This window comes from Euwallacea fornicatus, chromosome 6, assembly GCF_040115645.1.
Source record: "Euwallacea fornicatus isolate EFF26 chromosome 6, ASM4011564v1, whole genome shotgun sequence".
Taxonomy (NCBI): domain Eukaryota; kingdom Metazoa; phylum Arthropoda; class Insecta; order Coleoptera; family Curculionidae; genus Euwallacea; species Euwallacea fornicatus.
In genome coordinates this window covers 4,499,619-4,519,033 of record NC_089546.1, presented here as the reverse complement: position 1 = coordinate 4,519,033, position 19,415 = coordinate 4,499,619, and the positions used below count along the sequence as shown (strand labels likewise).

Sequence of the window (19,415 nt, the reverse complement as noted above, 5' to 3'; positions counted from 1 at the left end):
ATGCAGCAGGAGTTAGGATCCAAAGTGCACAGAGAAATTATTGCTATTCTTTTCACATAATTATCGCAGAAATTCAAAATTGAAAAAAATTATTACATCTAAAGGAATAACTATAGAGGGATGAAGTACGACACTTTTTAATATGTATACAAACTTATTACGGTCTGCAGGGGAAAACTTTAATATAGTTAAGAGGTTTCCTTCTTGTTTCTAGAAAAATTCATAAACATAATAGTCCAGTTCCCCTTTGAATTACATTACTAAAAATTCAATTCCTCTTTGCCATTTTCGTTAATTTGCATAAAGCAGACGATAATTAATAATTACCCTCGGCATTTTCCTCCACGGCAGGTCAAATGAGTCCAATGTTCAGGTATAATTAAAACTATGAATAATCCAGAGTAATTCTCTCTGCTGGGGGAGGGGAGGGCATTGTCTGAGTGTTTTAGGGCAAGAGCACGGTGTAAGAGCCGGATAAGCTAAAAACACGATAAATAATTTTGAAAAACTTTCGTTGTGCTTCGGCTTACAACCAGACATTTCTAAACGAAATTAGTTGTATTTTGGGACAACTGCCAGTCACATTGTTCAGATGATAGTTAGCAAGGGGAGAATCAATTAAAATAAAAAGGAAACTGCATTTCTAAGTGAGCAAAATGTTCATCATAGGAAGTTGCATGGATTATCTTTTTCATTTATAATGAAATATTTCTCCGCTTCTTTAATAAGGTTTAGTCAGGTTTCTCCTGCCACCTACAGCTCTTTTATCATGTTTAATTTTGTTCCTTACTTCTTTCATAACAATTAGTGACGACAGGTTCAAAACTTGTAATCTCACTTCGTCCTACATCTCCCTCCCCCCTTTGCAAGGTAGCAAACAGCTCTTCGGCGGGTGATAATATCATGTTTTTGATGTTTTCATTGTTATTATTTATAGCAGTCACCCGAATTATTATATGGCTTCTGGTCACCACAAAAATAACAATTTTATCCAAAAATACTGCTCTCTACATTCGAATCACTGTATATCGTGGAAACAGTCAAAACCATACTTAATTGCCACTTGGGCGAGCACATGTACCTCTTTTGACAGTCAAGAATGTGAGTATGTTTATATTTCAGTATGTACATATATATGAATATAAAAAGGTGGTTTTTCGAACATTTGTTATATTAGCCAATCTTCGAGACGATGTGCAAGGGCGCTCTAACACCTCTCCAATTACACTTAACTACTGGATTTCATTTTCGTCGTTTGGAATATATAGCTACAAAGCTTCCATGACGCTTTAAATTACTTTATAAAGTTTGAAAAATTCTGTTCAAATGTTTTAAAATATTACTTACTAGCTGCTTGAGAAACTTCGTTTCCTAATATGTGACATTTTAACATATCGTTCGTGCTTTTTAAAATTCTCACGCGTATCTTTATTTAACGATTTTAACACTAAGACTTAATGGCTGACAGGTGTAATCTGACGACATGAATAAAGCTTTGGGAACGATTAATCGTTTCAAGGTCTGCTTCCATTAAAGAGGAAACATCTAATATTTCCATGATTTTTGGAAGTAGGCACCCATAATTTTATATAATCGGAGAGGACTTTTTTTTAATTCATAGCAAACCATAGTTTCCATTAAAAAAGTATATACGTATTTCTGATAAAATGGACGACTATAGAAAAAGTCTGAGTGAGCCACTGGCTAGCACTTAAAAAGGTGTCTTAAGAATGTGTTTACAAAATTGAAATATTCTTTGAAGTAACAAAGTCATGAGCAATTTTCAAAATAGCCGAAAACTGGAAAACGCCCTGCACCTCGCTTGGCAGTAAAAATATCGTCAGGCGGTCTCTACCATTAAGCATTTCTCAGAAATCGTGCCCGTGACATGTAAGTCGGTTTTGCTCTCCAACCGGCAAATAGGTTTTCTCTGTTCGAACAGACCAATCCCGACCACGTGTACGTGTGACTCATTCGCCCATTCTCAAAACAAATGCTTAATTAGTGACTGATAATTTCGCGACCAAAATCGAAACTTTTAAGTGCTACATTTGATATTACGTAACCGATCCTGGTTCAATTTTACCGAACACGATTAATACCTCAAAAACATTAAAATTGGTTTACCGCAGTAAACGTAATTGAGTTTAGCATTAAAACGAACGAAGAGAGGAATTTGGTAGGAACTTCAATATTAATTTCATACGAGGAAGTTTGTGAGAGTTTTAGCTCCACAAACTCTAGGGCTCCTAATTGATGAAATTTCATAGGCAAATATGTATTTCAGCACACTGTGTTACACAAATATTATCTTTTAGAATGTTCAGAAAGCGGGAGCTCCAAATAGAGCTAAAAACGAGTTATGCTATACACATGTCATACATAGCAAAAGAAAACAAAGCACGTTCGCTGCTACGACAACCTGACAACAAAAAGGACCTGCAGGACTTTCGTTTCTTGCAGAAAATGTTTCAGGATGTCAACGGCACCGCACCATTTCAAAATAGTCCAAGTCGAATTACTCTCGTTCCAGATAACATAGACAGACCTTAAACTATTTACTTGAAATAAATGGATCCTCACCATGTTTGTTCGTTGCATGAGAAACTTAAACGCAGCAAATTCCGTAGTTGGTTTCAACGCAATCATATCTCATAACTCGCTGATGACTTCAATGTAAACAGACACTAGATTGCCTTCAGAAAATCCAAATTGTTGAAATTGAAGTAATCCTGATGTTTGTGTGTTAACAAAAGTTATTAGAGTCGATGTTGATAGTTTAGACTAAATTTTGTTGTCCGTTTCTATGTGACGTCGAAAATCGTTACGTAAATTTTGATATTGTGTCTGGTACGTACTCTGGTTTTTAAATGCAAATTCAACTGATTCGGATGAAAGAGGTATAAGTCGTGAGGATTGCCGGGAATCGTTATAATTGATGAGGATTACCTTGCATGTGCTTATTAGATAGACAGCAATAAACAAAGTTCCTTAGGGGCGCAGTCGGGTAGTCAGAAAAATACCTTCACATGTGTGAGCATATCAGGGTGTTCTAGCAAAACCGTACTGATCTTGCGCTGGTATTCTGAAAAATGAATCACAATTTTTCCATACGATTTAATGGTAAAACAATGACGTTTAACAGTGTTTTTCTTACAACGTTCTGATTATGTATATTTTGTGTAACGAGCTTATGTGTTAAAAAAACGAGGATTTTCCTTAGTAGAATGGAATATCTATTTTAACAGATTCTGTTTCTTGATATTCTAGGAATTGATTTTTTTTTGGAGTTCGATAACTGTCCAAAGAAACCGAAGAGAAAGTTTGCAAATATTTGTAGTTTCCTTTACTTTGCGCTTCTCGCTTCTTGGTCATTTTCTGGTAGCCTCAATTTCCGATTTCTCTGTGTTATCCGGTTTTAGTATTATTGGTGAGTTGTGTGCATATCCTCCTTTCTAGTGGCTTTAAATAGATATTTTTCGAGCATCACGAGCTCCTCTTCCCTTCTTGTATTATTCTACTTTGCCAAAAAATAATGTTTCAAACTGTTATTCGACATCGCGTTTCCTTGATATCCTAATTTCCTCCAAAGATTGAGGATTTAGTTTCCCATTTCATCGAGGATCACCGTCCAAGAACCAATTTCCATAACAAAAAATATGGGGAAAACCTTCAAATTAGAATTTTTTCAAATAACCTTTTCAACGCCAACGTCATGTTTCACAAAGCTTAAACAAATCCCACAGAACTTGCAAAAAATAACTTGGATTCACTCTAGCATCAAAAATCGTCTAAGCACTCGAACCTCTCGCTAAAATTCCGCCATTCTAAAATATGATCAAATGGCTGAAAAGGTATTTAAAATTAAAAAAATGTCTGGAAATTATTCAAATAACTTCTCCTTCCGACAACAGACAAAATATTACGAAATATTGCAAACGCTCGATTATGTAAACTTATTCAAACTAAGGGTGGTTCAAATGATCGAAATGTTTACATTAGCGAACGTGATTTAAATAATAAACGATTTATTTAAAAAAAAAAATTTTAACCACATATACAACAAAATAAATAAATATCCTACTAATGATAAGTATTTTTTAATTAGAATAAAATTAATGTAAAATTCTAGCCTGCACAAATTGGTGCCTTAACATTGTCTTCCGATATATGGGAACGTAGCTTACGAAGAACTAAAATATCCTTATACAATATTTTTCTTTCCTCATTCCAATCTAAAGCCTGATTAAAAAATTGTACAGCGTGCGTGTCAGTCATTGCACTTCTAACTTCAATAGGAACGTTCTCCTCGACCTCACCGTCCATATGTTCTTCCTTATTAACATCTTTCGTCCGCTTGTCTTCGTTTCATAAATTAACCAGCTGGAGTGCAAACAATGTTGGGATTCAATATTTTTACTAAATCAACAATATCCAATGACGCACTCACAAGAAAATCAGCATTGGATCGCAATTGTTCTGTAATTACGTTTAAAGAAACATCATCTTCGTCTTGATCATTGGTACAAAAGAGATTGTTTCGACATTTTTGAATGGTTTGATGACTAACTACATTCCAGGCCATATGCAAATTTAAAAGAGCTTTTTGTAATATTACCTGTTTCAAAGACTCAGACATGTTTTCAGGATTCTTTGATAAGACAGGCGAAAGTAGATATTTTTGGTGATATAGTTTGGTGACCCTGATTATGTTCTGTTCCATAGGATGAATTAATGGGGTTACGTTGGGCGGTACGAACATTACAAAAAATGACCCAGCCTCGTTCCCAGTTGCTCTGGAGAATGATTTAGTTCATTATCTAACAGGAATAACGCTTTTACTGGAAACTTCTGTTTTTTTAAGCATATTTTTCTTTAGCTTGTGAAACCATTTCAGAAATATACATATTGCTAGATATCCAAGCGGTTTTTGAGCAATCATAGTTAACAGATATTAAAATTTTTATATGAGCGCGAATTCTTCGATTTTCCTATTACTATTGGCTTAAATTTTTGTGAACCATTAGCATAACTGTAGGCTAGAACCGTTAGTCATTGTTTTTCCGACTTTCTACCCGGAACAGATTGTTCAAATGATGCAGCATAGTTTTCCTCTGGTCAAGTTTTCCAATAGAGGCCACTCTCATCGGCGTTGTAATTTTATTGTATTCTTAAATCTAGCTCTTTAATTGATTTCATTAGTTTTTCTTTGAGTGGTTTTATTGATTGCGGTTGTACTGATAATTTCTCACCACATATAGACAGCGTTCGAATTCCATATCTTATTTCGAATTGTTGTAACCAGCCATCGTTAGCTACGAAATTTTCAGGCTGTTTAAGTTTTCATTGAACGATTTAGTCCTCTATTTAATTATTTCGCCCCTAATTGGAATGCGCTTTCTCGTTGTTTTAAAAACCACTTATACAGGGAATTTTCCATTTCAGGCGCCTCCGCATGTTTTTAAGTTTTCCTATTTCCCATTGTAGTGCACGTTCTTTTAAAAATTTGTGTTTTTAAACAGTTTATTTTGCAAATTGTTTCTTCGATACTCCATATTTTTTTGCTAACTATGTCACTCCCGCACTTAATGCAACTTCGTCTGGAATTTTCACTTTATCACTCAATTTTAAACACTTTCTTTTATAGGATGTGGATGCCGTAGTCGTAAAAATGCATAAATACAAGCAATCGCTTCAGCCCAAAGATGAAATATAAACGTAACTTAAACTTTCAAACGACCCACCCAGTATGTGGCACTCTATCGCAGGGGTGAATTCTGTACATAAACCGAGAACTAACCGCCGCCAAGAACTGTTTACAATATCGAGCGTACCCATTGTTTAGGTTATTACATGTTATGCTTGATTGTATATGACGAATTTTGTGGTTACATTAACGCAATGTTTTCATTACCGCGTATTTATGTTATCGAGCGTCGACTGTATCAAAAAAATCTTATCTTTCCGACATAAAATTAAACCTTAAAACTACAGTAAACCTGCGACTATTCGGCTAGCAGCCATCCGAACCATGTATCATCCGGCTTGGATTTTCAGAACTGAACCCCATGTATAACATTGTGTTAATTACTCGCGCATCGCGGATTTCTCTTTGGCGGGGTTTCCATAGAACATAACCCCCGCGAACGACAAGGTCTTCCTGTACACCGCGTCTCACATGAAGAGGGATCTCGGAAACCGTTAGAGATACGAAGACGTTTAATGTATGGAAAAGTTGCGTATTTTCATGCTGAACGAAATGCCGTTTGAAAATCCGAAAAATTCCAACTGATTCCGAAAATATACGAAAAAAAACCAAAGCTCTGATATGCCCATTTTGCTTCCTTCTAATATTATTATCATAAATATCAGAAAACAAAAGACAGATTATTAAGATTTAGACGGTTGTAAAATAAAACATGCTAAATTATAATGGCCGATATGCCAAAAAAATTATTTATGTAGTTTCTCTTATTTTTTCATTTTAAAAATGGTGTTTTCAACGTTCTCAAATGTAGAAAAGCGTGATATGTTATAAATTTATTACTCTTTTAATACAGATTTTAGAATTGCAAGTCAACGATATTTCAACCCAGTATCCTAATCGAAAGCGACCTAATCAAAGGTCGTTTCCTAAACGAGATAAAAATTTGATGAAATTTGGAAGTTTTAGTAAACCCATAAATAATTACGGTCATCGGGACATCCAGGTGAAGGAAAACTTATTTTAAATGCAGTAAATTTTCAAAGGTGAATAATGCCCCCCAAAAGGTCTCTTAGGTATTTCAAAAGGAAATTGCAAATTTCTACAATAAGAATATGGCGAACTTCGAGTTCTAATACATATAAACCATATAAAATTCACACGAACCATGCACTTAGGCCCGATGACAGCATTAGAAGATTGGATTCTCATCACTGACGTCAAAATAAAATTACTGAAGATGACAATTTTTTGTCAAATATAATTTGGATAGGTGAATGCTCGTTCTCGATGATCGGAATGTTTGACAGATAGAATGGGCACCATTGGCCGGTTGAAAATCCGAGACAAAATATAGAAGTTAGACCACAAGGGCGAGTGTCTGATAAAATCCTTGGCCCTATAATATGTGACGGCGCTTTGACATCCGAAAGATACTTAAATCTAATTTTACGTCGAATTATGAATTAATTTGACGACGAACCGTTTATTATTCTACCACAGTTATGATGGCAACATGACGGTGCTCCTCCACACAACGGATATGAAGTGACAAATTATTTGAATAGGATTTTTCCAAATCAATGGATCAGGCACTAGGCATTTGTGAGGAGGCCTGCGAGAAGTCCTAACTTGAATCTCCCGGATTACCTTCTATGGAGATGCTTTCAAAACTGTTTGTATCGTGAAATTCCAAATAATATCAATTAATTACAACTGAATTTAATGAGGGAAATAACAGCGATTCCCCATCGATTTATTTAATGTGCTATATTAAGATTGAATAAACTGAGTGCAAAATGTATTGAGGCGAATGGCTTTCAATTCGAATAACTTTTATAATTTAATTATAAATAAATTATTATTAAAAAATATTTATATTTATAATTAAAGTCATATTATTATTAATAGAAATAAAATCGATAACCTTTTGGTATTTTTGAATTCACGTTTTTTAAATTTTAAAATTGCAACAAAGCATTCAAATTCATATTAAAACTCAAGGACTGACGACGGTCGCCAAATGGTGAAACATTGGAAATAAAGTCTGATTATGCCATCGTCTTCATAAGAAATGAAAGCCCAAATCAGCTGTCATTTCCTTTCCGATATTTATAGGAATAACGTCAGAAGCAAAATCGAAATATCAGAAATTAGGTTTTTTCTGACTTTTGAACGGCATTTTATTCTGAATAAAATTGCGCAACTTTGTCATAATTGAAACGTCTCCGCATCTCTCAACGGTTTCCGAGATCCCCATAGTGACCCGTTCGTTTGAGACACACGGTACATGCTAAATATTTCGTTCAGTGAGTAGGTTAGTTAAATAAAGGCTAGCTTATGTTTTTTTTTTTGTTTACGGATTAATTTAATCATTTCTTTATGAGCAATAAACGAAAGAAAGTGGTGGTAACAATTGAGCAAAAGCTTGAAGCGATAAAACGATTGGACTCTGGAGAATAGGCTAAAAAAAATAACGTCTGAGTTAGGGGTTGGTAAAAGCACTGTGGGGGACTCGAAAAAGAAACATACAGAAATCGAAAAACAGTGTATTCACCAAGCTAGTGGTAGTGGAATTATGGAATTTAACTGAAGAAAACAATGCAAAAAGGTAAACATTTGGAAGTTGAAAAGGTTCTTTTTTTAATGATATGAACATTTACAAGGTAAACAATTGTCAGTTACCAGTCCTTTATTGCAGGAAAAAGAATTACATTTTAGCAAAACGATCGAAGGAGAAGACACAGTCTTTACGGCAAGCGATGGTTAGCTACACCTATGGAAAAACCGTTTTGAAATTCGTCAATTGAACCTTATGCTGCAACAACGTTGTAACCGTCATGTAACCGCCGGAGTAATGGATATATTAACACCTTTTGTTTTACTCCGGCGGGTTATTTAAGGCGCATACAACGCTATTCCATGAAAATACCGTACTTACAAATATTGGCGATTACAACGTTGTGCCAGCATGGAGGTTCAATTAACAATCAGTGGTTAAATCGTTGTCCGCAGACACGGATGTTGTTTCTGATTTTAAGAACCACCTTTACAGCATCCTCGAGAAAGAAGACGTTTTCCGTAAGAAATTATACAACAGCGATGAAATAGGAAAATACTTGCATAAAAAAAAAAAGAAACTGCAACTCCAGGCTAAAAGAAAAACAAAGAGCGTGCTGCTGCACTATTCTGCAGCAACGTAACTGGCAATCACAAGCTTAGATTGACCTTAATCGGAAAATCCAAGAAACCGAGGGCGTTTAAGAAACTAAAAAAATCCAAATTCCCTACCACTATGATACGCACGTTAAACAAAAGCTTAGACGAACTCAAACACTTCCAGAACTTGATTTCAAAATTTGTACCAGCTGTAGGAAAGCACTTTTCTATTAATAAATTGCCCAAGAAAGCTGTTTTTATTCTGAATAATCCCCTTCGCATCCGCTGAACGATGTACTACGAGTTGGAGACATCGGAACTTTGTTTTTACCTCCAAATGTGACGACTATTTATTAGCCTTTAAATTAAGACCTCCATGAAGCTTTAAAGAGAAAATGTAGTTCCCGACTTCGTGTCTTCCTATAATAATATCCTCCATTGATAACGATGATGACTGTATAATTTCCTTAAAAAGAAAAATTTACATGCTGGATGTTATAAGATGAGTATCCGAAGGATGAGAGAAGATACCTTCAACGACACTGGAACGATGATGGAAAAAGTTACATGATGATGAAAACGACATGCGCAAGGAAATTGAAGATGATTGTACAAGTGAAAATCAAGAGCTTGGTTCTCTAATGGTAACAGTTCCCGGCTGCGACAGTGTGAATTTAGAAGACATTACAAAGTGTTAAATTGTTACGGAGCTGACGACGTAACCGACGAGGATACGGTGACAATGATGGTTGGTGACGAAGCTGTCACCGAAGAGATTGAAGATCAAAAAAGTAACTCGCATTTCACATTCTGAACGTCTTCAAGTGATCGAAGCAGTTCTCGAGTCCATCGCTCGACAGGAAGAAGCGACATCAGCACATATCATTTGTTTAAAAAAGTGGAGGGATTTATCAGCAAAAAAGACAACACAGAAGGCAAGGCAAAAAAAATAGAACGTCCATTAAAAAAATAACCAAAAAACGTACCACATTTTACGTACATAGTAAGTACTTGGAGTATAATTTGTGCATTTTTTCACACCTTAATAAGTACGTGTGCACATACATAAATGCACGTAGAAATATTCTGAGTTAAATTAAATAAATTGGTTTTATAAAATTGAGTATTAGATTTATTTTGTATAAAAAAGGAACATTTTCTAAGAATTTGTCCCAGATACGTCCGTTAAATATATAGAAAACCTTCAAATTTACTTTCGAAAACACAAAGCCTCTCAAACGCTTGAAAAAATTCAAACATTCAGGATCGCATTGCTCGAAATACTTCATCTAGTTAATTAATACCGTAATTTAAAATTAAATCAAAATTTGTAAGAAAACCGCTTTAATAAAGCTAAAAAAAGAAACAGGACCTATGTGAATCATGAATAACGCTAAACAAAAAAACAAACGAATTTTTAAATCAATTTTTTTTTATTGCCACTTTTTTAGTGTTTAAAAATTGCACATTTTGTCTATTTAACAATATCTAAATCTACCATTTCCAAGATGGTAATACCATCGAACCTTCTTATACTTAAATTGAACGTGTTACACGTACACGTCATGGAGCAATTCATTTTTGACAAATATTATTTCTTTGTATGTAATGTCGCGTTTGTTGTGAACTTGCCAAGTAAGCTCTTTTGTGAGAATTCTAAACAAATTTGCTTAACCAGTAGCAAGTACAGCGGTTTTTATTCAAATCGTTATATTTTACCTCTACGTTTCCATTCAATCCCTTTTTGTACGGAAACATAAAAGAAACCTAATACATTTTTATTATGTTTTGTTTGCGACTTAGAGTGGCATTTTTTGAAACTCCCCGCCGTATATGCCAGATATCATGTGGATTGTAAAAATTTTAGGCACGTCAACCAACTTTCCATAACTTCGTGTTCCTGTTAAATGTCGGATTTGTGGAACGAATTGGGCTTGAAAAAATTTTTAATTTAGTTTCAAACACAAGAACTCTCAAAAGAAGACCGAATACCGATTTGGGTAAATGAGTGTTTTTTTTTTTTTTGGAAACAGACGTAATCATTCGTAGGAATTTCTCCCGATGACAAATTAGTAAATTAATAAAAATGAGTTCAAAAATAACTCAAGAGAAAGTGATTTTAATGCAAGAATGCAGGAGACCTTGTTCTTTTTATGCGTTTAAGACCACCACATCTTGGTGTTCAATGTCATTAAATGGCCAGATCGACTCAAAACCGGTGAAGGTATTTGCTTTATCTGCAATTCACTTATAAGTAGCCGAAACTAAATGAACGAAATCCGAGAGACAAATTGTCCGCGTTAAGAAACGACTAACCGAAAAATTGTTCATCAAGATAAATTGGACACGGCCTGTCCAACTAATCAGTTATCAGTCCAACTTCAACTAAAAATTCTAATTAGATAGCGCGTAGCCCCAAAGCTATGTACGAAATTGCGAAATTTCAGAAAAATTTTGATATCGAGATGAAATTGTCATTTCGCTCTAAACGAGAGTGTGTTTGATGAATGTAATCGACCCTTGAAGATCTATCACAATGTGTCTCAGAATGTTTTGTTTTCTCTAAAGATCATAATTATGCAAAAATGTATTTTGGGAGCATTTGAAAGCGACAAATCAGAATTCGTCTACGTTTTAGTTCTACAGCACATAAACGCGATTGCGCTGTATCAACCCTCATTAAATAAACATAACGTTTTGATATCCGGTAGGAATTTTAGTACTAATAAAAATTTTACTCCCTAACATACATATTTTACGCAAAAAAGGTTGCCCTTTTAGAAGCCTCCACAACTCCATTCTTAAGACATTTAGAGTTGAATTAAAATAGTTAATTTATAATTAGGGATGGGACTTACATCATTGTTTATCAGGAAATACCTCCATTCACTTTGCAATAAAAAATTCAGGCTTTAAAATGATTCAAAGTACATTATTAGTTCCAACTTCGTAGATACCCTCCGAATAACTTTCCATTTATTGTGACTATTTTTGTATTTATTATGAAGAATTTGCACTAAAAGCGGCGCACACAATACAAGCATGATTGACTGCTGAAACGGCGGTATACACCATTTCCAATAAATCGTTACCTGAGAAAATTCATTAGTCGGAAAAAATTGGGTAATTCACATTTGGAAACAGAGCGTCCTTTGCAATTTGACCTGTAAAGAGCTTAAAAATTAAATAACCTTGGAACCTTTTACAGGATGCCCTTTTTGGTGTGGGCTGATAAAAAAAAATCACGCAGCTTTAAAGAAGGTTCACATAGCACCGACTACGCCTTCTCCAACTATGCACTACACTATACAACAAAAACAGATTTTTCATTCTTAAAAACGAGATTTCAACCAATTCCTCCATTGCAGAAAAAATAAAAATATATATAAAAATAATAAAACTTCTTTTTTCACTAACTTTTTATTATTTCATAAAGGCAAAGTGGACAAAACCGTCAAACATCAAGCCTAAGAATCACCGACAGAGTTATGTGCCCATCATTTAGAGAGTCTTGCTTCAGGAGCAATACTTCAAATCAGAAAATGTTATAACTGAAGGCTTTCGAAATTAATATCTTCGGAAATTTCAAAATAAATTTTAGAAAATTACATTAAATTTTTTTAAATCAATTTTTCGTCCATTTTCGTTTGTGAGCGGCTCAAGGTTTTATCATTTTAAGCGTTTCTATGCAACTTCTTCGGCAGTTGAACTAAATAAATTCACGTTTAATTTTATACATATTCAAATTTAGGATAAGTGACAAAGCATTGTTTTGCCCTCATACTCAAAGTATGTAAAAATATAATTCTACTCGAAACGTTCGTAACTCAAAGTCACTTGAAACAGCAATGTGAAGGGCGTGAAATATGGAAAAATGTCTGCATTCATGGGCTTTAATAAATGACGGCAAAACATTGGTATAACGCACGCTAGTAAAATTTACTTGTGATTGATACATAGCACACCGGTTACAGCGGGATCAAATACTGTGCGTTCATTCTCCGTTTTTTCTTTCAATGGCTTATTGTGGAACTGTGAAAATCAAAGAACTTTTGTTTTCGATAATTCACTGTAAGTAGAAATAACTCAACTTATGTCAAGGTCTTTGTCTTATTTTATGACTTCTAAAAAGCAGTTCATTAAACCAAATTCACTAATTAAAACCTTTTTCGCTTTATTCTTTAATATTCATGTTACAACCAAATTAGACAAAAAAGAACGCTTTAATAGCTCTAGCTGAAATCCCGTGCTTAGCAAACTTACCATAACAATGAAGAGACTTTCCTATCGTTCTGTGAGCGAGATTTTCCCTCGAAAACTCTTTGGGATTGGAGTCTGGAAATTCGCTCCACAGCACGATAATAAATGGCCTGAGCTTTTTAAAAATCACTTAACTTTTTCTAAGAGCTTATGCAATGACAACAAGACTCATATTTTATCCTTGTAAGTTAAGGATAACGGTATGGTTGGCTCTGGAGTTTAACAAGGAAAGAAACACAACTAGAGGAAGCTTTCGGCCCAGTTTTATGTTCATAGTTCTTAAGCGGATCAGCTGAACAAGAACTGGGATCGCGCCCATCCCATAGGAATACCATTACTGTCATCCAATGTCACAAATTGAAAGTCATTTTTCAAATAGAAATTTAGTAAACTGCATTTCAATCCACTGAAAAAAAACGTGGCAATTGAGGTTAACAGTTACTTGGAGGTGGAGAGGGTTGACAAACGACTATGCCCGCGGCCGATTCTTGAGTTATTCGACCAAGGGCGTAATTTGTCTTTCGGCCCGCAGTACCTACAACGTTATACACACAAATTATATTTTTTAATCTTCCACATGACAAATAAAGTATTATACTTAGTTATTTTATTAAAGGCAACTGAAAAATTAACATGAATTATATGTATTTTATTTTACAGCCCGTTGCCAAGAGTGACAGGCATTATTACAACACGATAGTAAAAAAATAAATAAAATCAAACTTACTTAAAAACGGTTTTATATGTATGAGTCACCCTGTTGACAGGGTTGTTGGTAGTTCAATATGTTCCTTTGGTGAGGTGGTAGGGCAGAAGGTAAGGGGTAAATTGAACTCATATAGGCAATTTCAAAACTCCCGAAATTTTGAGTCATGTCAATTTTTTTTTATTCGAGGTTTTGACGTTTGATGCTTTTAGAGGGATTTTTCAAGACATCCTTTATGATTTTTTTTCTTAACTTTTGCTACTCGATCGCTTGTCCAACATTGCGATCTTCCGTATGGAGTGACATATGTCCGGAATCATTTGCATTATGTGAAAATTTAGTTATTACAGAAATTTAAGTTAAATCGCTCATCTAAGTCATTTCGACTATTTTTTTTTGGAACCGGAAATGATTTGTTAAACACGCAATATACCTCATTCGACAGCTATTGGAATGAAAAAGTTTTTAGAGCAATTTGTAGGCATGTACCTTGAGCATTTTTTCAAAACAGCTCGGAAGAAGGTGTGCGACCCTGATCTTCAAAAGTTATTTTATTATTTTAAGTTTTTACTCAAGATCTTCACGTAGATCTCACGTTTCCGAACATATTTCATTCCACACGGAAAAGAAAATTTTAATTATTCAAAATTTAGCGAGTTTTGGAATGTGCATATATGCCTTCGATTTACTCCTTCCAAAAAGAATACTCCGAATTATCAGTAACCCTGTAGAAATGAAAAAAATCTCAAATTCCAGACAGAATTATACGTTCAATCATTTTATTTCGTAATTCAAAACACGCAATTTTAAAATTTCGAAAGTAAATACAAAATGCAGATGTATTATTCCATAGTAATTTAAGATACAAAAAGTAAATTCACTAATTCGAGATGGCATTTAAATCTTGCAGTTTGACCTCGTGGTAGGTGAATGAGAAACAAAAACGCCAAAAATATGTAAATCTCGGAAAAAAAGACAAATACAACGGTTCCAACTCGCAGTAGAAAAAGTAAAAAATATTAATTCGCAAGTAGAAATGCAAATTTTTGTAGTTTTGATTCGTAGACTGAGGAGTAAAAAAAATCAAACCAGAAAATCGAGTTTAAGAGTTTTGGTTCACGATTCAATAGGTAAAAAATTAACAAATGGGCCAACTCAAAAGGCATTCAAAGGTATAAATGAGATAAAGCACGCTAATAAAGCAGGCGAACTTACGCGGCTGCGAAATGTGTTTTCAGTCATCATCTAAAAATTGATTTCCAGGTCCAAAAAGGGATTTTTATCTACTTATTTCATACATTGACTTTGAATCATCACACGTCAAAACTAAATATACGTTTTTGCTCGATTTCTTCAATTCTGTTTTATTTTTTGACTATTTATGCCCAATTTAATTCTCGATGTTTCTCTGTAAACATATCTGTAATAAATTGCAACCAATGGACTCTATTACTTACTTCACAGTTAGCGTTCGCACCTCTGTAAACGCTGCAAATTTAAAATTTAAAGTTTAATTTGGCTGAGGAAAACTTAACATCGTTTCAGATCGTTTAGACTTTCGAAACAATTGTTAACTTAACTGGTTAACAAAATTTGTGTTTCTAAAGTTTCCACGGACTTGATGAAAGGTACGTTGTATTAGTATTTGCCCTTAAAAATCCCTGTGATGGCCGATAGAACTAGGAACATTTGATCCAGAGAAGTTATCCGCTGGATGGCGCCATCTTGGAATATTACCGAGAATGGTAATACCGTTTCAAAAATCATGACGAATTCCATGATTTCCAGTGGAACATTTCGGCGAACGCGATTTCTAAGGTTCTGATATATCAGTGCCACATCCCATACACCCCTTTTAGGTTATTTGTAACTCTGAATAGCTCAGGCGACATTCACGAGATTAGGAAATATTTTTCATGGCAGCGCTTTTGCATTGAAAACGTTCTGCATATGGATTTCATTCGGGAAGCTCCCATTCACATCGCTATTCGTTTGAGAAGAAAAGAGTGCCACCATTTATAATTTAGTGTTTAAATATGCCATGCTCCAAAGTGTATTTTTTATTATTAAAATGGCATAATCCGCTTTCAATTAAATTTACGCCAACAAACAAACCCTCTAGATCCGTATATGCTTTTAAAAGAGGGCTGCTTTCGGAGTTTACCTTGGAGATTTACGTTATTTTAATTTCATTGAAATAATGTAAATCTGTAAAGGTAAAACGAATATTAGGAACTCTTGTCTCCGGGATTAAAACAGAGTCTCAGCGAGCTCGAGTGCTTTTTAGTTAATTTAAGGTTGAATGTTTTTAATGAGATTTTTAGGGCTTTTATGTTCCTGTAGTACTCAGTGCCCGGGGTAAATATTGCGGAAAATGAACTTGATTTCTAGGGAACAAATGTACGGAATAAACATCGGCACTAATAATTAATTGAGCTTAATAATCATGTTGCGAAACAGCAATTAATATGACCATAATAAAAATCAATTATATACGTGTTTAAGTTAAAGTGTTAATAAATTCAATTAAAAAAGGCCACGGACAGATGAAATCACATTCCATTGTACAGGGAAGGCAAATCAAGGCCGATAAACAAAAGATCGATCAGGTGCAATTTTTTTTCATCACAATGTTCCTTTTCGACGATGCCTTCAAAGAGATAAGATCCCGATGGTCGCCTTATTAGGCGTCGCGAAAATTTCATATACGTACCACTGTTAGGTAAAAATTGTGAATTAATTGAGTTTTTTTTTGCGTGCAATTTTTGTGGAGAGAGAGACAGAGAGACAGAGAGAGAGAGAGGGAGGGAGGGAGGGAGGGAGGTAGAGGGAGAGAGGGGGGAGAGAGAGGGAGAGGGGGGGAGAGAGGGGGAGAGAGGGGGGAGAGAGAGGGAGAGAAGGGGGAGAGAGAGAGGGGGAAAGAGAGAGAGGGGGAGAGAGAGAGAGAGGGGGGGAGAGAGAGAGAGAGAGTAACTAAAGTATATTAAGATACAAGTTTCATAATGTTGTTGCACGCATTTCAAGCTCGAGAAACGTAAAGCGAAGCGGAAAGCTAATTAAGGCTGGGCGAGGAATTGTTAATATAAAAAAAATACGATGAACTATCCGATTGTCTTAAGTTAAAATAGTGAAAGTTCTCAAAAAATTGCAAAGTTCTTGATACAGATGCTCTGCACATTGAAAACTAACCGAACAAATCTGAACCACCTTGAATATACAGCGTGTAAAATTGAAAATGAATCACCCTCGACGTTTCCATCCTTATAGAAAATATGTAAATATGCAAAAACACGTCGGTTTTCTATTAAATTGAATGCATCCTCTAGCGGGAAAGGAAACAACCACTAAAACTTTAAATGGGAAGGGGGTTGAGTTATACCTCATTTGAAAGGTCCTTCAATTAGCTTTACAAAATGTGCCAGTTTTTTTTTCCAGCGAAAGATTTTAGAAAAATCATATCCAAACCGTGAATGCGCTTATATCAACTGTATTCTAGACACATTTTTATTAATGTTTTAATGCATGCGCTGACGAAGGTATTCAAAAATGTGAATCAAGGAATTTATTATTTTTTTTAAATTCTACTGAACTTGATGTGGCACGATAGCGGATATACTTTATTACGCACCGTGTGCGTCGTGAGCAGTCAAAGTGCAAAAGTATGTCGAAGTATTCAAAATGCTGTCCATTTTTTTCAAAAGATCATTAAACTCGATTTTCAAATTCCACTCTAACGTTCACGAAAACTTTTACTTGAATAACTCTACTCGCAGTTATCATTTCGTTCTTGAAAGAAAATTTTTCCAATCTTGAGACTGGGTTTTATAAATAACACATGATTGCTTTGGTTTTTATTTGTTTTCGTAAATACGTATATTTAAATATTTTCCTTGCAGAAAAAACAGTAAAAATAAGACAATTCGATTAAAAAAGAACGAAGGAACTCTTGAGTTTTTAGTTAAATTTTTATTTATTATTGTAAATTTTCTTCCTAAAATTCAAGGCTACGTGTTTATAAAATTATTTGCAAAAATGGTACGCACAAGTTGAACAAAAAACCGAGTTTATTTTCATCTATGCAGAATGTGAAAAATGTGTAACAACAGCAAACAATTTTAATAAAGGAATCCCAGTACTAATTTGAGACGTAAATACGTGTTAAAATTAGTTGCAAAGTTTACTGAAACTGCTTCCATTGTCAACAAGATAAGAGTTCCTATGCGTGTTTTGAATGAAGGCGCTCAAAATGAAATTTTACGCTCTTCCGTTGCCAAATTGGCCAATTCCGTTCACACTATGCTGCAAGAAGTAGAAGTGTGTCACAAACAAGTAAGGAAAGAGCTAAAAAATTAATTCCGTCCATATCAATTGCAAATCCTTAAACAATTTTTTGAAGACGATTTTGACAAAAAGTTCAAATTCTGTAAAGAAATCACAGATTTTACGAATGAGAACCGAAATATTTTACAAAACATTTGCTTTGGTCGTGATTATATTTTTCCTTAATTTACAATTTTTTACTTAATTACAATTCCTTAGCAAACAAAATTGCCGATACTGGAGCGATGAAAGTCCCGGACTGCTTGGGCAGCTATTCTTGGAAATTCCATTATTGGTTCTTTATTTATAAAAGAAATCCTAACTGGCGAGCTTTACTTAAATAGGCTAGGAAAGATAATAAAGCCCTTAATAAGAACGAATTTAGAAACCCAATTTGACGCGACTGATAATACCACTTCACGAGGTCTTGATTCTCAACAAGATTCACCACACAACTTTCTTCCCGTTAAACAATGGCTGCGCGATAGGTTTCCTGAGAAATGGATTGGCCGAAGAGAACCAATTGAGCGACCGCTGCGAGTGCCCGATTCAACACCTCTGGATTTATTTCTCTCGGGGCATTTTAAATCTGTTGTTTATAACAGGCAATTAAGAGACCTTTGAAATGAGATACAGCTCAGCCACCCTGCGTATTTAAGATTTTAGTGATTGTTTTCACCACCGACTGAGGGTGCACGTAATTTAATAGAAAACCGACTTATTATATTATGTCCCTGTCAAAATAAAATTGAAGCCTTTTTGCATATTTACATATTTTAGTATAAGGACCAAAATGTCGACGGTGGCTCGTTTTTAAATCGACACACTGCACTTAAATAATTATAGAAAATTTCAAACTACAAATTCAATAATTGGGAAAATTTATAAAAAATCGGAGCAATCGATCGGAAACAAATTGTTGTTGAGGAAGCTTGCGAGAACTACAACAAAAAACTTTGATAGCGCTGTAAAAAAATTAAAATTTCCGGGTAGAGCAAGTTCATAGAACCCAAGCAAATGTTACTAGAGCGAGCTTCTTACATTAACTTTACTTGAAGCGTCGAGTCATTTGAATAATCTTGATGTCAATAGAGAATAGTTAAATCACCCATATATATTTTTCAAGTATGTACTCTATTGGCAAGTCAAGTTAAGTACTTTATAAAGATAACAACTAATTCACTTGACGAACCTTTAGAAGGCCCTGCGAGAGTGTGTTCTGTGAGGAATTTTTGGACTATATTTCCAACGAAAGACTTTAATGCA

At 34.6% G+C, this 19,415-nt stretch overlaps 1 protein-coding gene across 2 annotated transcripts in view; it reads right to left on the bottom strand.

The window, feature by feature from the left end:
- Positions 1–19,415, bottom strand: part of HnRNP-K (Heterogeneous nuclear ribonucleoprotein K) — a 105,371-nt gene that overhangs the window by 66,809 nt on the left and 19,147 nt on the right. The gene's annotated exons all lie outside the window — the stretch shown is intronic.